The sequence below is a fragment of the Cervus elaphus genome, chromosome 5 (genome assembly GCF_910594005.1).
Source record: "Cervus elaphus chromosome 5, mCerEla1.1, whole genome shotgun sequence".
Taxonomy (NCBI): Eukaryota; Metazoa; Chordata; class Mammalia; order Artiodactyla; family Cervidae; genus Cervus; species Cervus elaphus.
Window position 1 is genome coordinate 115,943,486 of NC_057819.1, and position 9,307 is coordinate 115,952,792.

The following is a 9,307-nucleotide window of genomic DNA, read 5'->3' on the forward strand; positions in this document are numbered from 1 at the left end:
GCCGGCGGAGCAGGAGGAGGCGAGGCTTGGGGAGGAGGAGGGGGAGGGGGGGCGCGCGGGGGGCAGGGGGAGGGGCGGAGGGCGCCCGCGGCGTCTGGCACCGCCAGTCCCCTGCCGGCCCCGGCTTCGCTCTCCCGCGTTGTGCCCCCTCCTCCATATCCTCCCACCCGAGCCTGGAGGAGCTCCCTGCCTGTGTCCCCAACCCGGGCACACAGCCAGCCTTCCGTCCGCCCCCGTCGCCCGCACACCCACCCCCGCTCCCCACCCCAGACACACACACACGCCGAGTGCTGAAAGGTGGACGCTTGCTTAACACAGATTTCGATTTTGCAAACATTTATTGCGCGCCTTCCAAGTGCCAGGCGCTGTGCCAAGGGCTGGGGGTTCCGCGAGCACCCAGGCCGGGATCCTGGATTTGAGAGACTCCCAGGCCCGGAAAGGAGGACCGGTCAGACGCCAGGGCAACTCGCTGTAACAATACAACGATGCTGGGAAAGATTTATTGGTGCGCGGGGCCCTGGGGGAGCGGAGAAAGGGGAGAGGAGAAGTCGAGTCGGGAAGACTGCAAGGCTCGATTCTGCCCGGCTGTAGTAGGCGGGGGGGTGGATCTGCCGGGAAACGGCGGCTCGAGTGCAGGGGCTTCTCCTGGGGGACCTGCTCTGAAATAGCCCTGACGATCACTGACTTTATTGTGCTGTCTCTATGCCCGAGATACTGCTCAGACCACTTCGCATCGCATTAACTCCTGAGCTAGAGACAATTATTATTTCTGCTACGTGATTGAGGAAAACTGAGTCTCAGGGAAAAGGACCTGTCTGGAGCCAGAGGGTAGGAGCTGCGGGATGAGTGAGCAGGTGGTTGTGGGTATTCGAGGGTGAGGAGTGGGCCAATGAGCCCCCTCCCCGCGCCCCCAGCACGCAGCACGTACCCCGAGCATGAACCCAGGGGTTAAGCATGGGAGTCCATCTAGCGCTTCATCATCTAGCGCTAGGAAATGGATCCACAGGCCTCCACGGCCTGTGTGCCTGGGGAGGCCGTCAGTGGCGGAATATGTCATGATCACATTTCCCCTCCTTCCTCAAAAATTATCTACACCAGTGCTTCTCAAAATGTAATGTGATTACAAATCATCTGGGGGTTGTGTAGGGCTGGCGTGGCGCCAGATGCTGCATTTCTAACAAGCTCCCAGGTGATGTGATGCTTCTTGTCTTAGGACCTCACTTTGAGTAGGGAAAGACTACTTGAGACACGTTTTACCAGGGATGCTTAGTCAGAGAGATATCACGAGCAGTCTAATATAGGGTCAGGTGACTTTTGACATGAGCACCAACAAATGTGCCGGAAAATCTAGATATTCTGGGCTGGAGGAGTCAAGCCCAACCTCACACCACGTACAAAGTTCAATTTGAGAGGGACCATAGGCATAAACATAAATTGAGAAAGCTTCTAGAAGATCACATAGAAGGATATCTTCTCAATCTTTTGGAAGCCGATGATTTCCTAGAAAGGACATAAAAAGCATGGACTCAAAAAATCTGACAATCAAAATTTTAAATTTCTGTTCATCAAAAAAAAAAAAAGTCAAGAAAATAAATAGACAAGCAGCAGACTACTCATAATTTATATATGACAAAGGATTTGTACCCTGAACAAAGACCTCCTGAAACTCCATGATAAAAAGGACAAACAACCCAACCAAAAATCAGGCAAAAGGTATAAACACACACTTCACAAAAGATGATGTATAAACAGCCAATAGGCAAACATATGAGAAAGTGCTCAACCAACATTATTTGTCTTCAGGGAAATGCAGAGTAATCCACAAGCAGGTACCACTTTGCATACACTGGAGGAGAATGAGGAACACGTGAGGACTGGAAGCATTTGAAACCCAAACTGCCCTGTTACAAGTATTTCACGGTACAGTCACCTCCAAAAGCTGTTTGGCAACTTCTTCAAAAACTTAAGCATACAGCTCTCCCATGATCCAGCAATTCCACTTCAAGATATTTGTCTGAGAGAAGTAAAACCTCTGTCTACAACACCTGTACTAGAATCTTCAGTACATCTTTATTCATAATAGCCAAAAAAGGGAAACAATTAAGGATGTCTATCAACAAGTGCATGGATAAATCGTGGTACATCCTACAAAGGTATATTGACTCATCAGTGAAAAGAGACTATCAACATTATTCAAAGATTATCCCCACGGTGCAATAACATGGGTGACTGCCAAAACAAATTATACTGGGTGAAAGAAGGAAGACACGAAAAATACATACTGTTTGATTCTTGTGGGGTTGTAATCTTGATGTTGTCACTGCACTCAGAGGCCTTGACTTGGCTGGCCCAGAAACTCAGTTTATTATTATTTACTATGCAAATTACCCCCAGAAGAGAAATACTAACAGACTGACTTTAAGGGGAGGTGTCAAAAAATTGTTCCCTCAAGAAGCACCAGATAGTTCTGCAGAAAAACTCTACCAAACATTTAAGGAACAGTTTTCCTGAACTCTTCTAGAACATAGAAATAGAAGGAAATCTTCAAAATTCTTTTTATGAAGTGAGCATAGCACTGATACCAAAATCTGCCAAAGAAAGCAACACACACATACATCAATCCTAGACACCAGTCTCATTTATTTAAAAAAATCCTAAAAACTATATTGGGCTTCCCTGGGGGCTCAGACGGTAAAGAATCGGCCTGCTATGCAGATTCAATCCCTGGGTTGGGAAGATCTCCTGGAGAAGGGAATGGCCCACTCCAGTATTCTTGCCTGGAGAACTCCATGGACAGAGGAGCCTGGTGGGCTGCAGTCCATGGGGTCGCAAAGAGTTAGACACGACTGAGCAACTAACTTAAAAGCTGTATTAGCTGATAATGTCACCAAAACACCAGAAGAATAATACAAAAGCTCAAGTAGAGTGTATTCTAAAGTTTTAATACCTGGAAATTAAATGGCTTAATATCTGGAAAATCTGTTAACTCCATATAAGGTAATCCATTAATAGAATAAAAAGTGAAATTTTCATATTATTATGTCCATAGATTCTGCAAAGGCATTCATATATGACTTTTCAAATATATCTTTCAGGGAATTCCCTCACGGTCCAGTGGTTGAGGATCTGCTCTCTCACTGCCAAGGGCCTGGGTTTGATCTTTGGCCAGGGAACTTAGATCCCACAAGATGTGTGGCAAGGTAAGCAAACAAACAAAAAACTTTCAAAACTGTATATCCTCTCCTACATATATACCCAAGAGAAATGAAAACGCCAAAACTTATACAAGAATGTTGAAGCAGTATTATTCATCATAGCCAAAAGTGTAAAAAATCCAAAGGTCCATCAATTGATAAAGAGATAAAGAAAATGTGGTATAACCAATCAATGGAATATTATTTAGCAATAAAAGGAAATGAAGGGACATCCCTGGTGGTCCAGTAGTTAAGAATCCATCTGGCAATGCAGGGGACACTGGTTCGATCCCTGGTCCAGCAAGATTCCATACGCTGTGGAGCAACTAAATCCGTGCACCTGTCCTCTAGAGCTGCTCCACAGCAAGAGAAGCCACGGCATTGAGAAGCTCACACACCACAACAAAGAGTAGCCCCTGCTGGCAACAACTAGAGAAAGCCTGTGTGCAACAAAGACCCAGCACACCCCAAAATAAAATTTATTAATTACTTTTTAAAAAAGGAAATGAAGTATATGTGCCACAACATGGAAGAACCTTGAAACATAATGCAAAGTGAAAGAGGTCTGTCCCAAAAGACCACATATTGTATGATTTCAATAATATGAAAATTCCAAAATGGGCAAATCTATAGCAACAGAAAGTTGGGAGAATAGAGGTTGGGAGGGATTGATAATGGGCATGAAGTTTCTTCCTAAGATAATGACAATGTTCTAATTAGATTTATAGTGATTGTTTTACAACTGTGAATATCCTAAAAACCATTGAATTGTACACTTTAAATTCATGAAACTTATGGTATGTAAATTACATCTCAAAGTTGTTTTTGTAAAAAGTAAATGGTCTATATCCTCCAAATAAAAGAAAGAAACTGTCAAGATAGATTTAGAAAGACTTAACCATATGTTAGCTAGCAGAAACTCACTCTAAACACAAAGACACATGTGTTAAAAGAAAATGAATTAAAAAAAAAAGACTTAGCTGGGAAGTACTGAAAACTGAATAAGGAATAAGAAAGCTGAAGTGACTACATTAATATAAAGCAAAGTGTTAGGCCCTCAGCTGTGTCTGACTCTTTTCGACCCCATGGACTGTAGCCTGCCAGCCTCCTCCATGGGATTTTCCAGGCAAGTATACTGGAGTGGGTTGCCATTTCCTTCTCTAGGGGCTCTTCTCCACCCAGGTATCAAACCCATGTCTCCTGCATTGGCAGGTGGATTCTTTACCACTGCATCACCTGGGAAGCCCCAATATAAAGTAAAGTGGACCTCAAAACAAGGGCTACTGCCAGGGATAAAGGGATAAACTGATGAGGGATCAGTTAATCAAGAAAATATATATAAAAGAAAATGTATCAACCCCAAATGTGTGTGACTGTAATAGTCAAATCTCAAGGTGCCTAACCATCACCAGAGTAATTTAACATCACTCTTGGTATGTTGGCCAATATGGGTAAATGAGAAAAAGAAATAACAGGCATAAATACTATAAAGAAGGAGGCAGCACAGATGATACATGTTATGTGTAGAAAACCAAGGGAATTGACTAAAAGTAGAAATGGAAATGATGGAAAATTAATAAGATGTCATAGGACACAACTGATATTAAAATTCAATGACTTTTCTATGAACAAAAAGAATTATAATTCATAATGAAAGAAAAATTCCAAACTAAAATATTTAATCTACCAAGATTAGATTAAATACCAAGTTCTAAACTGCATAGGAAAAGTAATAATAGAAGACCTGTTGATATATGGTAAAGGACAGACGCAACAAACTGCAACCCAGGGAAAAGCGCAGTTCAGTACCATAAATACATCAACTCATTCCCAGATAATCTCTAAACCCAGTGCAATGTCAGTTAGAATATAAAGAGAGTTTGCAGAAGGAACTCATTAAATGGTACAAAAATTCATCAGGAAAAATATGCATTGGTGAATAGCAGAAAAATTCTGAAAAGGAGAAGCTATGGGACTGGACTTGGGGGTGGGAGTGGCACTAAGCCCTTTCAGATATGAAACATTTCTGAGATGAAAAGTATTTTTTAAAATTTTGTGCAGAAGAAATGATCAACGGCTAGACAAATAGAATAGAAAGTACAGAAATAGTCCTCATGTATATGGTAATTTCACTTTAAGAAAGATGACATTATAAATACGTTAGTGGGGAGAAATTACTAAAAGAAAAAAATAATGTAACTACATGCAAAAGAATCAAACTGGACTACTTTCTCACACTAGATACAAAAATTAGCTCAAAATGGATTAAAGACAAATGAATCTATCAAACTCTCAGGAGAAAACCAAGGCAGCATACTCTTTGACATTGGTCTTTGCAATATTTTTTTGGATTTGTCTCCTCAAGCAAGGGAAGCAAAAGCGAAAATAAACGAATGGGGCTACATCACAATAAAAAGCTTTTGCACAGCAGAGGAAACTATCAACAAAAAGCTGCCTACTGAATGGGAGACAACTTTTGCAAATGATACATCTGATAAGCAGTTAATATCCAAAATATATCAAAAATTCATACAACTCAACATAAAAAAAAAAACTCAATTAAAAAATGGGCAGAGAACTAGAATAAACATTTTTCCAAAGACAAGATGTAGATGACCACAGGCACAGGAAAACAGACTGAACGTCACTAATCATCAGCGAAATGAAAGTCAAAACCACAATGAGCTATAACCTGACACCTGTGAGAATGGCTACTATCAAAAAGACAACAAATAAGTGTTGGCAAGGATGAAGAGAAAAGGGAAGCTTCATGCACTGTGAGTGAGAATGAAAATTAGTGCAGCCAGTATGGAAGACAGTAAGGGGGGGATCCTCAAAAAATTAAAAACAGAACTACCATACAATTCAGCAACTCTACCTCTGGGTATTTTTCTGAAGAAGAAAAAAACACTAATTCAAAAAGATACACGCACCTCTATATTTAATGCAACATTATTTACAACAGCCAAGATGTGGAAGCAATCTAAGTGTCCATTGATAGATGAATGAACAAAGAAGATGTGGTGTATATGTGTATATATATAATATATAATGAAATATTACTCAGCCATAAAGAGAATAAAATCTTGCTATTTGCAACAACATGGATGGACCTACAGGTATTATGCTAAGTTAAAGCCAGACAATGACAAGTACTATATGATTTCACTTGAATGTGAAATCTAAACAGCAAAACAAATGAACAAACCTAAAAGAGAGAAAGACTCATAGAAAAAGAGAACAAATAGGTAGATACCAGAGTTGGGTTTCCCTGGTGGCTCAGATGGTAAAGAATCTGCCTGCAGTATGGGAGACCTGGGTTCGTTCCCCAGTTTGGGAAGATCCCCTGGAGAAGGGAATGCCTACCCACTCCAGTATTCTTGCCTGGAGAATTCCATAGACAGAGGAGCCTGGCGGGCTACAATTCATGGGGTCACAAAGAGTCAGACATAACTGAGCAACTAACACTTTCACTTTCAGAAAGGAGAGGGTGGAAAAATGAATGAAATATGCGAGAGAGAGATTAAGAGGTAAAAACTTCCAGGTAAAAAATAAATGTCAGGGAGATGAAATGTACAGTATGGGGAATATAGTCAATAATATTGTAGTAACTTTCTATGGTGACAGATGGTAACTAGACTTATCATGGTGATCATTTTGTAATGTATGAAAATATCAAATCCCTATGTTGTGCACCTGAAATTAACATAGTGTTAGATGTTTGGATGAATGAGAGTTTAGAGCTGGAGAGCTGAGGAGAGGGCCGAGCCCCAGGACAGAAAAGGTGACTCGGGGCAGTGTTAGCCAAGATGATCGGAAGCCCAGCAGGGTCACCCACCCAGGACTTGGTCAAGACACTCCAGCCGGGGCAGCTACAGATGGAACAGGACGATGAGCTTGATGCCAGAGGAATGAATGACTTGGGGGGGAGTGTATCTTTGGAGAAAGAGAAGAGTACAGAAAGCGCACAGTTCAGTGGTCCCTGATCCTCAAAGAGGTGACAAAGAATCTGCTTCAGGCTATAGACCTGCATCCTTTGGTTTGGCATTCATCCCAGGCACTGAAGGGAACAGGGAATAATTCCAAGAGGAGAAATGGGCTGATGCCCAGACATGGGCTCACCAAGATAGTGAGTCAGAAGGTCTGAATAAAGGGTGGACTCAGCCAATTTACATCTCAGTGAGAATTAGGGAAAGTACTGTAACTTTGTTGGGGGGGAGGTGTGAGTTTTTTTTCAAAGGAGTTAATTTATTTATTTTTGGCCGTGCTGAGTCTCACGGCCTGGGTCTCAAAGCTGTCTGTGGGCTTTCTCTAGTTGTGACAAACGGGGGCTACTCTTCATAGTGGTGCATGGGCTTCTCACTGCAGTGGCTTCTATTGTTGTGGAGCACCGGCTCCAAGCACTAGCTCAGTAGTTGTGGCACACAGGCTTAGTTGCCCAGCGGCATGTGGGATCCCCCCGGACCAGGGATCGAACTCATGTCCCCTGCATTGGCAGGCAAATTCTTAAACACTAGATCATCAGGGAAGCCCCCCTTTTTATTTTTGGAGATTTCTGACAACTTTTTCCTCTTTGTTGTTTTCCTTACTCCATCTCCAAAAAAAACACAAAGTTTAGATTTGTGAAATAAAATGGGCTCACAGAGCATAAACAAGACAATTTCACAAATTAATACAATGTGTTTTTGGGCTCCAAAATCACTGCAGATGATGATTGCAGCCATGAAATTAAAAGACGCTTACTCCTTGGAAGGATAGTTATGACCAACCTAGACAGCATATTAAAAAGCAGAGACATTACTTTGCCAACAAAGGTCCATCTAGTCAAGGCTATGGTTTTTCCAGTGGTCATGTATGGATGTGAGAGTTGGACTACAAAGAAAGCTGAACACCGAAAAATTGATGCTTTTGAACTGTGGTATTGGAGAAGACTCTTGAGAGTCCCTTGGACTGCAAGGAGATCCAACCAGTCCATCCTAAAGGAGATCAGGCCTGGGTGTTCATTGGAAGGACTGATGCTGAAACTGAAACTCCAATACTTTGGCTACCTGATTCGAAGAGTTGACTCATTGGAAAATACCCTGATGCTGGGAGGGATTGGGGGCAGGAGGAGAAGGGGACAACAGAGGATGAGATGACTGGATGGCATCACCGACTCCATGAACTTGAGTTTGAGTAAACTCCAGGAGTTGGTGATGGACAGGGAGGCCTGGTGTGCTGCGATTCATGGGGTCACAAAGAGTCGGAACGACTGAGCAACTGAACTGAACTGAACTGAAACATCTATGTAGCCACCCCCCGCCCCAGAAGTCCCCAAGTGACCTCTGGAGATCACATCTTCCCACAAAGACAGCCACTACACTACCTTGACTTTTTTTTTTTCCTACCTTGACTTTTAGAGGAATCACTTCTGCTTTCCAGTTTTTCCATGTAAGTATATATGCGTGCATGCATACGTGCTAAGTCCCTTCAGTCATGTCCGACTCTTTGCAATCCTACCGACTGTAGCCTGCGAGTTTGCCTTGTCCATGGGATTCTCCAGGCAAGAATTACTGGAGTGGGTCGCCACTTCCTCCTCCAGGGGATCTTCCCGACCCAGTGTTCGAACTCGCATCTCTTCTGTCTCTGGCACTGGCAGGCAGGTTCTTTACCACTAGCACTACCTGGGAAGCCCAAGTATATATATCTGTTTTTACATTTCATCTAAATGGAATCAGTCTTTTATATGCCTGGCTTCTTTTACTCAACATTATCTTTTTTAAATGCGTTATCTATGTTGTCTGTAACATGCATGACACTCTGTGGGTGTGTCTCTTTGCTCTTCGTGGCATCTTCTGATAAACACTTTTTCATTTTAACAAGGTCTGATTTATCGGTCTTTTCCTCTGTGGTCTGTGCTTTCTGTGTCTGGTTGGAGAACTCTTTCTCTACCCTGAGGCCATGAAGATATGCTCTATAATCTTTGAAAAGCTTCATCATTTTTCCTTTTACATTTAGTCTTGTAATCTGCCTAGACTGACTCTTGTGTTTGATGGGAGGCAGGAATCAAGCCTCATATTTTTCCTACATGTCCCAATAGTACTTACTGAAAAGAATACCTGGCCCCCATTGCT